Source organism: Saccoglossus kowalevskii, chromosome 17 (assembly GCF_978046115.1).
Source record: "Saccoglossus kowalevskii chromosome 17, keSacKowa6.1, whole genome shotgun sequence".
Taxonomy (NCBI): Eukaryota; Metazoa; Hemichordata; class Enteropneusta; family Harrimaniidae; genus Saccoglossus; species Saccoglossus kowalevskii.
The window spans coordinates 21,065,132-21,077,459 of NC_140657.1; the positions used below are offsets into that span (position 1 = coordinate 21,065,132).

The 12,328-nt window shown below is 34.7% G+C and overlaps 1 pseudogene; it reads right to left on the reverse strand.

Annotated features, from left to right (window-relative positions):
• Nucleotides 1-1,329: 1,329 nt before the first annotated feature.
• On the reverse strand, nucleotides 1,330-9,209 carry LOC144363033 (uncharacterized; annotated as a pseudogene).
• Between the last annotated feature and the right edge of the window lie 3,119 nt (nucleotides 9,210-12,328).

The window sequence follows — 12,328 nt, forward strand, 5'->3', positions numbered from 1 at the left end:
AATTTTGCAGGTTTTAAGTATACATGAAATGGACGAACAATATCTGCAAGACCTTTGTGATAAACCACATTGTAATATGTCATGTGACTTATGTACCTGTCATTACTGCACGTTGCTGTGTGTGCAGACAATTGTGTCCATGTCAAAACAAGCTTTAGCTCTCTTTTTTGCAAACAATGAGAGGTGTAGAACTTATACAGACCCTTAAAGTTGCATTACCAACTTGAAAATATGTGAAACCTCACTTTCACAAGTTAAAAATATAAATATTCTGTTTTGCTAAAAAATATGAATTATTAAAGTGTCAATAGCTGCAACTATCGATCGTTTTTAATTTTTAATAAAACATATCCTGTGCAACCAATGCCAATTTGTAAAGGCCATTGATGAAATGTGGACACTGAATGCTTAGCATATATATCGGCGTACATTAAATCACTTGCAAGTGAAAAAAGATGGCAACAGGGTTTTATCCTAGTCTCCAGAGGGCGGCGTCTATTGAAATGCAGTTTTGTCAAGCGATCCTTGGGGATTAAGATACAAGATAACACACCAGGGGCTCTTGGTGAAATGTCAAATATGTTGCCTTCTTGAGAGTTTATGCCTCTCTCTGGTGGTCTTTCACTGTTGATATTTATGCATGTCATGTGTGAACATTTTCTATGACCCCAATCATGTGACAGATTTCAAGAAATGACGACTATTTGACCCTTAGTTTTCGCATCACATTTTTTAAAGCACAATTGTGTCTAAATAATACTTCTTCTAGATCAAAAAAATGTTCAAAATCACAGCTATTCTCACTTTAATATTTGATATCTTGCCTGAACCTTTTTCGCACATTTCATTTCCAGACTACTGGAGGTTCTTACCACTTAGGCAAAGATACTTGCAATCTCACAAACCTTCAAACCTTCCCCATAGAATAAATAACATGTTTAGTGTAATGTACATTTCTATTGGATATGCACTTCTATTAGAGTGAATACAGCATTGTGAGTAGGCTGAACTACACAATAAAACATTTTGACCATGAATATACCCATGTGCTACTAATATAACAATTACTGTATGCAATTCATTGTGATGAAATAGGTACCATATTATCTCTATTAGACGTTCTGTTTGAATTTTGTGTTTGTAACAATCATATTGATATATTTTCACCTCTATAAACTATACAAGTATGAAATTATATTTCTGGCAATATATTTTATTGTTACATGTACTCACCAAATAAACATTATTCTGTTGGCAGACATCTGATTTCATCATCTAAATTGACAGAATATCTCTTTAATGTTGCTTTTAGTTTACAAGGTTCTCTGACTACAATTTTATGTTCAAAGTTTGCAAAGTCAGTAAATTTTTTATAAACTTCTTTACATCATCCTTATAAGATTCTTTGGTAGCAGTGACCTTGCAGATATGAATATCCACAACTTTTGCAAAATAAGCTTGGTCCATCTTCTTTCCTAGGCTCCCAACAAGTTGACTAGTTCGAGCAACCTGGGTGTCTGTATACTGGCCATGACTATGTTTCAAATTATCTTTGAAAATACAAGTTGTTTTTCATTTAAAAAATATACCATATGGTTTCATTATGAATGTGTGCAAAATGATTTCTACAGGATTGTCCTCACTGCAGTCAAGAAGCAGCAAACTGATTTAAAATAGGATTAATAGTTTTGACTCCTGTACACATAACAATTTTTCATATTTTCATACCAAGACCAAATATTAGCTCACACGTTCGCCAAAACAAATTTATATGTATTAAAGTCATCAGGCTAATACTTCCCAGAAAAAAAGTTGAAAATACAATTTTTAGCTCTGCTGTTATTGGAGATGACAGAGTGTAGCTATTCATACAAGTGATTGTTTGTTGCCATCCGTCTGTCCATCGTCCTTCAAAAATTTCAATTTTGACTTTTTCTTGAAAACTACCAGCTCAATTGCTTTGATATTTGATAAGTAAGTACCTCTATGAGATTTGTAACCTGTAATATTGCAATTGCCATGGCAACAACCATATAAACTATCATGGTTGTGATATGGCAAGGCAAAAACACATCTCATAGTATTGAACATTATCATTATTACCGGGTATAACGTTTTGTCATATGAACAATATCTTCTAAATATATTTATTTTGTGCTATGTTTGTCATGTGTCATTTGACAACTTAGGTAAACACACTAACCTTTGAATTCATTATTAAGAAACTCGTTCACCAGATCTAGAGGAATATTGTTACCTGCCCCACCTGTTAGGTTTGCAGTCCTGTTCCATTTCAAATCATGTGCCAATCTTGGTGACAACCAACCATTCACACCTGGAATTTAAACAACATCAAAACAACATAAAACACAATAATTCATCGAATGCCTGCTCTTTCAGCGAATTCTTTGCAAATAATGCACCTAATATATTATCTGCTTGAGTAAAAGAGATTAGTTTCTCTTAATAAGCAAATAGGCTGATATACACTCATTAACTATATTTCCATCCGAAAAAAATCTTTGAAAAGAACTGTACTGTAAAATGGTTAATTATTCACTGGGTTTTAATTTGGCTTATTTCGCTGACTGGAAAATGCGCTAAATTAAAACCCAGTGAATATGTATAATTTAGCATAAACCACATTATCCAAATGATAAAACCGTGAAGTTAAAACCCACTGAATATGCCTGAAATGGTAAATCAGTGAAATTTAAACCCAGTGAAAATTAGTCATTTTACAGTATATGGTAAATATATGTAGAGAACTCAAACTTATATACCTGCTAATAGTCTGTGTCCTAGGATTTTATATTTGTAATGGTTATAAGACCAAAAATCCAGCATCCCAATTTTCCAGTTCACCACCATCTCTTCGCCATCATTTTCCCTTTCAGCATCTTTCTCGCACATGTATTTTAATCCTTTCCATGTTAGTGATTTTGTGTACCCTACCACATGATCTTTCTTATCCATTATTTGTTTTCCTTTCTTACACTCATAAGAGCAGAACCAGTAATTATCTGATGTTTTACAAACAAAATAATACCATATCAGTGTATTATATGAGTTAATACAACTTTTATACATGTATGTATGTCATATTTTAAAACAAATATTGAAGTTTTATTAGTATTCTTATAAATACTCTAAGTAAATTATATCTAATCGTGGATAAAAAATCAAATCGATACCTGGTGTGATAGCTAGTCCCTTGCATTCCAAATGAAACCTCTCCCCATTCAAACATTTACTTCCTGAGAAATATTTAATCAGCATGGCCTCTGGTTTATAGATTTTGCAACAGTATGTAACATGAGATGAGCATTCTGATGAGCACCACCATTCTTCATCAGATGTAGGTAGGTCTTCTTTTGTGATATTGACACAAACTATGTGATACCATCTTGCAAGGATACAGAGAACACCAGCAGAGCATTCAATCCATGTATCACAGTCAACAGCTAGTTTATGAGAAAAAAAAGACATTTTATTAACTTTAAAGCTGATATATGAACATTAATACATGAATGAAATACAAAAATAATGTTCACTACAACAAAACAAAAAGTAAGTACCTTCATCAGGATCACAAACACAAAAATCTCTTTCATCATCCTTCATCATCATCATCTGCACTGCAAGCTTGGAGAATTGAAAATTTGTCAATCTCTGGCCACAGATGAGAAACTACTTTCTTCGATATGCCATCTAAATATTGCTGCCGCAACTCTTTTCCTAGATCATAAGGTGAGTCAACTGGAATGCTGTCAATGGATTCCAATTGCAGTAATGTAAGTCCGAGAAGTGTCACAAAACCTTCAGTAATAAAATTAATCAGATTAGTTACTTCAAATTATCCATGACTTTTGTCTTCACATTCTTGTGCTTGAAAATGGTACGTATGTTATATAGTGTACCACGACTGCCAGCACTTTTTGGTGAGTATCCATAATGTCCTAAAAAATAATTAAAAAAAGAATAATGTTAGAAATGTACAGGCTTCTATCATTGTATCACAACAACAAATAAAATAAAATAAAATAGTGAGTTCAAATGTGAATAAAATTAACAATACAAGTCATGTTTTTCTTTCTTTACCTCAAAGGCATTGTGTCATATGATTAAAGTGAATTTAATATTCAAGAACCCAAAACAGAACTCTGACACATATCAGTTCATAAGGTCTAATTTGTTGATTTTTCTTTCAGAATAAAAATGCTGATGACATGTGGGAAATTCCATTAACAATCGAAAGACACTATTTCACACACATATCACATATACATAAATACTTATACATTTATGAATAAAATGACACAGACTATATAAGCACATTACCTGCAATACTATGCCACGCCTGTGAAATTCTTGTGGTGTGGGTTCAAGCCCAGCAAACCTATTAACCGGATTTTCACTAGCTGCCATTGACATCCTGGCTTCTATCATCCTTTCAACAGAAGACTGATCCCCATTACAAGGTATCACATAAGGTAATCCATTGGGCTGAGTTGGAACGTATTTCTTTAGATGTTTCATGATGGCAACAACACCTTTTCCACTGCCTGGGTTTTCCTGTACCACTCCTAAGTTAACCTACAAGACATTGTAAACATCTGGTATTAAATCTTAAATTTCCACTAATCATTTCATTTTTTTTAATCATACTTAAAGTGCAAGGAGTGACAAATTCAGAACATGTAATCTGTAAACTTACAACTTTGCTTTTCTTCTTAGACAGGTCAGAGTATTCATGAAATATATATTTTACTACACAGTCTGAATAGAACTGTTCAAAGTGTGTAAAATGTTTGCACAAAATTCGAGATACAATAATTTCCATTCTTTGTTTCAGTCTATCCCAGTCTTCTTTTGATGGTAGGAATATCTGATGCTGATTTTCTTGTGTCGTCTTCTAGGTGCCTAGACTGTACTCTGTTTTGGGTGGCGAAGCACATGGCCTACATAAGAAATTGATTTTGCTTCACTGATGTGTGATAGCGAGTCAAACTGAGTTTCTGGACATTGTCCCAACATAAGCTATACCCAGTAGCTGTATAGAAAAGATAAAAATGGAATTAAAATTTGCCACTGCTAAGGTTATTGGTTATTTTGTAGGATAGTATTATTAACATAGCTTACATTTGTCAACAGGCACTATATTTATAGACTCGTCATCTTCATTTCTGTCACATTCAAAAAGTGAGCGTCTGCTTCTAGTGGTATTAGCTCCACATCACTTTCATTCTCACTGACAATATCATCAGCACTAATGATCAGATTTTCTTCCACCAGGTTCTGATGTGATATAGCTGTTCTGCCAAGTTCTTCCTATCAAGAAATACAACAAGTCATTATCAATGACACGTCCCCGTTCCGTTCATATTTGAGTGACATATACATTCAAAGCAGATCATGACCGAAATGCACCTGCATATGTACAACACATTGTACTAAATCAGTCCATGCATAACTGAGATCCGGGTTCGGATTGGTGAAAATGTGTGATTTCAATGCATTTTCGGCCTTAAAGAGGCCGCCATTTGGCTATCGTTAATGAGATCATGAAACAAATGCAAATACATATTTGTGACATGATGTACCTTGTGTGTGTGAAGTTTGAACTTGATCAATCCAGACATGTCTCGGATACGGATCCAGAACTGAATTCTTTAAAACAAAATGGCCGCCAGTCGGCAATTTCAAACCCGATCAAAAAAAAAATGACGTGCATCAAGGTCCTATTATGTTTAATGTATGTACCAAATCCGTCCATGCATAACTAAGATCCGGGTCCGGAATGGTGAAAATGTGTGATTTTGATGCATTTTCGGACTTAAAATGGCCGCTATTTGGCTATCGTTAATCGGATCATGAAAAAAATGCATGTGCATATGTCCCATATAATGTGTGATGTATGAGTGAAGTTTGAACTTAATCGGTCCATGCATGTTCGAGATACAGGTGATCACGCACGCACGCACGCACGCACACAGGGCAAAACATAAGTCCCCGTTTTTGGACTACGTCCGAACGGGAACTAAATAGTGATTTATAATACCCACATATGCTATGCAATACTTGGACGGCAACAATATTGCAAAACATTAAATTAAACTCCTGTACATTTTCATGAATGAGTACATAAGACATAGTATTTACCTCTATCATAGTCCTCATGTCATGTATTTCTTGATCAAAATCTTTTCGCAACCTATCAACAGTCCCACGTGTACCCTTAACTTCTAGGCAAATTCCAATCTGCTGGAAACACCTGAAAAGCTGTTAAAAAACAAGACATGAATGTCACAGTCCCCGTTATTTAATTGTAAAATACTCGTGTTAAAATAATACATGGAACATCTGCAAACAATTGAATTAATATGTACTCTATATGTGGGTACAACTCATCATAAAGTGATTTCCCTTAATCTGATAACTGAAAACTTTCATTGACCTGGGTCAAAAATCTCAGAGAACACAAGTGCAACTAAACTATGTCTCATACATGCTCAAGAAACTGCATTCATAAATCTGAGTAAACCTTGATGTACCTTTAATAACAACTTGACTTCTTTGTTAATTCAGGTCTTTGTATATTACCAGGACCTGGGTTTGTTTCAGCATCACTACTATAATTCCCATCAAAATGTAGCCCAGACACCCCTCTACATTTTCTACTATGATTGGTAATGTTACGACCCATCTGTCACTGATTCAGATCAAGGTCATCACCAAGTCATGATATCACTAAAAAAAACCAGCATTACAATTTAAGCTAATTATTTATTCTGAGCATGCTCAGTTGTTCTCTCGGTGCAGTGGGAAGAGGTAATTGTGGATGAAAAATTTGAAAAAGGACCCACATAGGATTTTCAGATCTGAAAAAAAAATTATGTGCATATTCAACAGAGACTTGTTCATAAACCTGCCAAGTTTTATTGATTTCTGAAAAAATGTTGGAGACATAAAGGGGATGGACGGAAGGAAACCAGAAATAATAAATAATAGTCGCCTTTCAGGCTAGGCCTGAACGGGGACTAATAAGAATATTCATAGTCTGCAACCTAACATGTATAACCATACCACATTTTCCAAACAAACAAATCTTTGATTTGATTGTAAAAACAAACTGTAATAAACATGTAATCTAAAATGTACAATGCATATAACAAATTTGAATGAAACTGACGAACCATGTCCATGATACAATATTTCCAAAAAAACAAGATGACTGCCAGTCGGCCATCTTTAATCCAATTGCGAAACGAATCGCCAGACATGTATCCTAACATATATACGGCATGTACCAAACGAAAACTCACAAAGCATGCATAAGATATCACATTTTTAAAATACAAAATGGCTTCCAGTCAGCCATCTTGGAATGAATCAGTAAACGACATATGCATATATCCCAGATGGTTCTGAAATATGACTCCGGACATACGGACTAATAAGTATATTTGGATCAGCTACAAAAATTCCAATACAATAGAATCATTCATTCTTACATTTTGGATGCAGCCACTTTTGTACATCTGAATGGAATTGAATCCTTGTATGATATTAAATTTTCTTCTTCTTCTTAAATGAAGTATCATATACATCAATGTACCATATGCTGGGGTTAATTTTCCGCATATACCATCTCCTTGGCTGAAAAGGATAAAAATAATTTTTAATAAGTATACCACTATTACAAAAATGGTATGCGTAATACAGTATATTTACTGAACTATAGAATAACTGACAACCGGTATATCAAATTAATATGTACTCACATATCTACTATGTCAGAATTTCACTGTGTTGTTAAAGCTGAACGCATAATCAAACTTAATACAGGTAGATTTGCATTTATCTCACTAATTACAGAGTCCCACTGAAAAGTTTCACACGTTTCTTTTGTCAGATGTTTGGCTTCACTATTTTTTACATAATTTCCTACTTCCTTTTTCACCTAAAATTTAAAAGAAAATATTTAAAACAAACATTTTTTACTATTTGTAGTTTATTCCTAAGTTTAGTCTTTTGGAAACTGCCAACTCATTGAAACTTCGTTAGGCTTGTCATAAATGAATCTAACCTTGTTGCGTACAACATTCAGCACTTGTCTCCTGGCTCTAACACTACTACGAAAAAGAATATTCACTGCTGACTCGTAGTCATGTCTTTGAATTGCCATCGCAGCTTTCTTGACAAAAGTTATTTTCTGTTGAATGTAATAAAGGAATATCATAGTATGATATGATATGATATGATACAATTATATACTTTATTTATAATTTACATATTTTCAAACTATTGTCCCTTATTTAAAAATTTGTTAACACATAATTTGAGTGATGGTATAACAAAATAACTCATCATTTGTAAATTCAATCCATCGAAAAAATATAAAAAAACATTTTCATAAACGATTTTTATTATATAAATACACTGATTCATAAACATAAATCCATTTGAATACATTCTCACTACAAATTACACAATACTTATTTTTCAATGGCGTTTCTTCACAGCACAAACTCTTTGAATCATGCACACGTGTGAGTACTTCGGAGACACATTTTATAGCTACGCCCAAAATAGTCCATTATTTATTGCGCAACTGTGACCAACGACATCATTCTGTTAACATCCACACATTTTCATAAAATCTCCATGCACTTTTTGATCGTTCATAAGTAAAATACACTACAATTTACTCCAGAAAAACAATTTTCTTGGTACATTCCTACATTCTTGCATATTAAATGAGGGGTTCACTTTTCTTGGACTAATAACAAAGCTGGTCAATACTTTCCCTTTTTAAAAGGAATACTAACCTTTGCACTCTTCTTTAGTATATGTTCCTTGAAATCTTTTGATTTTTTTAATCTACGAGGTGTACTACTTGGGGAATTAACGCAGCGTTTTCTTTTTCTGCTAATGTAGGTGCCTTCCACTGTCCTCTTCATCAACTCATTTTCAGCAACATTGCTCTCTTTCTTTTTCTTCCGTGTCTTCTCCAACAACCCATAGCACACATGACATAAATACTTATCAGTTGCCTTGCCAAATGGTGAAAATGTAGCATCAAAAATATTTTCCAATGCTTCACCAACATTCTCCCCTTCATTTATCTGTTTTTGAGAAGACTGTCTCCTGTATCCTTTTGATTTAGGAAGAAAACCATCACCACAGTTTATACACTTGGTCTCCATGATTGTGCTAATCAATACATGACTTTCTTTGCACATATGCTGGAGATGTCATTTTGAATGAGTCCCCAAGTTCAATGGAAATTAGAATTTTTTTGTATAGACAATAGTAATATGCAAATCGCAATTTTTTTATTTTTTTATAGACAATTGTAAAATGCAACTTTTTTGGGGAATAATTACTTAATTTATTATTTTCAATACGTTACAGTTCATTTTACATTTATTAAAGAAAAAAAAAGGAACAAAAAATCCACAGTTTTCAGTAATACTTTCCTCTGAAATAAAGTATGCGCGAACGTGGATGTCCCACTGCTGGACGTCAAGGCGAGATCTGATCGAGACTGTGACGTCACGATAATTTATTCAAGATGGCGGCAAACACAGGGATTTCGCTGTTGCGTTCACATTTTCCGCGGTTTTCGTCGTGAAATCGACCAATTTCGGACTATCGTTCTCAGAATAATTGGTAAAATAGTTTCGGGACCCATCGACAGTAGAAAGGTAGAAACTTGGGGCGAAAATAATAAAAAAATGGATGGAACTGTAGCTCCCTGGTTTCGTGTTAACACCACCACGAACAAAATAACCGACAGCGAAACCAAGCGAGCTATAGAACTGCAGCTAATATGATTCGCGACAGTGACTCTCGATGCGCGTTCAATATGCGTTTGTACCTTAACATTTTGGTCCAGAGTTAGCCAAATAATCTGTTTCCATAAATTATATGAATATATAATTTGGATTCTGGACGAGTGTGACGTCACCGTAGAAAAGGGGCCCTGATCACAGTCACTTGTTACCGATAACAAGTCTTATATTAACAATCGGAGGTCCATACCTACTCCACGACACATATTGTTAATTAAAGACTTGTCATAGGTAACAAGTGAATGTACCCTGATTGTCGAACATGAATACAAGACATGCTGTTGTAGGACAACTTCTACTGGTACATGAAATGAGACCCGCTCATCCTAGAAGTGTGTTGATTCTTGTGTGTGTTGACGTTCTTATAATATTTGTAATTTAATCAAGGCTCTATAATATTTTATTTCAGCATGAACGAGTTCGACCCTAAATAAATGTAGACAAACAAGAAATAGAAAATATGCTTCAGCTTGGATTTACAGTAACAGATATTGCTGAAAATCTGTCCTTATCAAGACGCACTCTATACAAGATAAAAGACGAAAGAGTATACTATTGATTACAGTGAACGGTTTACAGATCTTAGTGATGCCAAACTGGATATTACATAATTCTTGAAATAAAAAAAGATCATTCTAACACTGGTGAAAAATACCTGATTGGTCATTTAAGATGTAGAAGAATAATTGTTCAAAGGAGTAAAGTACGCATGTCATCACACCGTGTGGATAGTGAGGGCATTGAATCCAGGCGAAGAGGTTCATTGATTTCCTGTCGTGTTTACAGTGTACCTTGCCCAAATTATCTTTGACACAGAGATGGAAATCATAAGTTGATTCACTGGCGGTTAGTGATCCATGCTGGTATAGATGGATTTTCTCGGATAAATAACCTACTTAAAATCTATCAATAACAATCGTTCAAGAACTGTTCTACAGTGTTTTCAAGAAGTTTGGGTTACCAATGCGTGTCAGATCTAATGGGGGAGAAACTACAAGTATGGGATGAAATGTATCGTCTGCGTGGAATAGAATGTAAACTAGTGACAGCAGGCAGCTCTGACCATAATGAGCGTGATTCCACAGAGAGATAAACAGCCATGTGGTTGGGTCATTCAAAGTTATATTCACCGAACTTGAAGAGGATTGTCTGCTAGACCCTGACAACGACCATGGATAGAATATAGAATACCATAAAAAAACTTTCACCTCTCGGTACTATAAACATTTTTTTGCGAATTTTCGTTAAATTTCAACGACACCAAAAATTGCTCACTTACTTTTACGCATAAAATTCGTTCACCTTTGTTTTTCCATTGCAAAAAAATCTATGCACACGCATGCTTAATAATCAACATTGTTTTGCTGGTTGCACAACTCCCTTCACTGCCCTCATTTTTAAAAAAAAAATTCTTTCACACTTTTGGCAATTGTTAATTATTACTCAGATTGATTGATTATAATAGCGTGCAAACAATTGTCATGGAAATGCAAGTAAAATTGTAAGTGAATAGTTTTAGTTGCATGCAAATGCTCAATGCAATACAATATCTACCATATTTAAATTGAGATTCACACAAATGATTCAATAAATTTCACTTCAAATAAACACACTTGATATTACGATGCATATCATCAACACATCTATTCAATATAGCGAATATCTTGTCACAGCTAAAATAAATAGAAAAGTAAAAAGAATGAAAACCAAGAAATGTAAATGAAAATTGAAACTTAGAGAAGCGACTTTCTACATTGACAACTCTTTTGACCTACTACTGTTTGACGGCCTTCTCTCAGCGTCCTGCTACTTTGTCAGTCCTTGTTCAGACAGTACAAAAAATGGACTTACGTTTTGACCTTTTTGTATCCGTGTGTGTGTATCCTAGACATGCCTGGACCAATCAAACTTCAGACATAAATCGTTCCGGATTCTGACGTAAATTCGCCCATCCGAAAAATCATCCTGGGCAATTTCACGGTTGGTGGTCCCTTATTTGGGGTTCAAATTTTCAAAAAAATGATCATGAAAAATGAAAGAAACTATAGTGCAGAAGCTAATCTAAAACTGTATTCATTACATTTCTTGCTGGATCACAATATCACTCAGCGCATCTCTCTCCAAACAAATCATATTAACGAACCTTGTGCACCAAATACAATTATTAGTCCCCGTGTCAGTGAATTATCAGGGGGAAATCTTCTCTCTCGGGTTCTCCACACGTGTCAGGGGGGAATCTCGTCTCGTCTCTCTATCTCGTCCCCTTGAGGTACGGGATCGGGAAAGTCACTTTAACTTTACAGTCAAATAAGGCACACACAACGAAATACGTTTCAACTCTCGTCTTAGTCGGTCAATCGAGCACTCTATAAGACACAGCGCCCTGGGGAAAAGTCCCCAAGACTCTCACAAGGCTGAACCAAGACTCGCCCAAAACTGGACTGCCTCAAGGCTCGCCCCTGGACTGGACT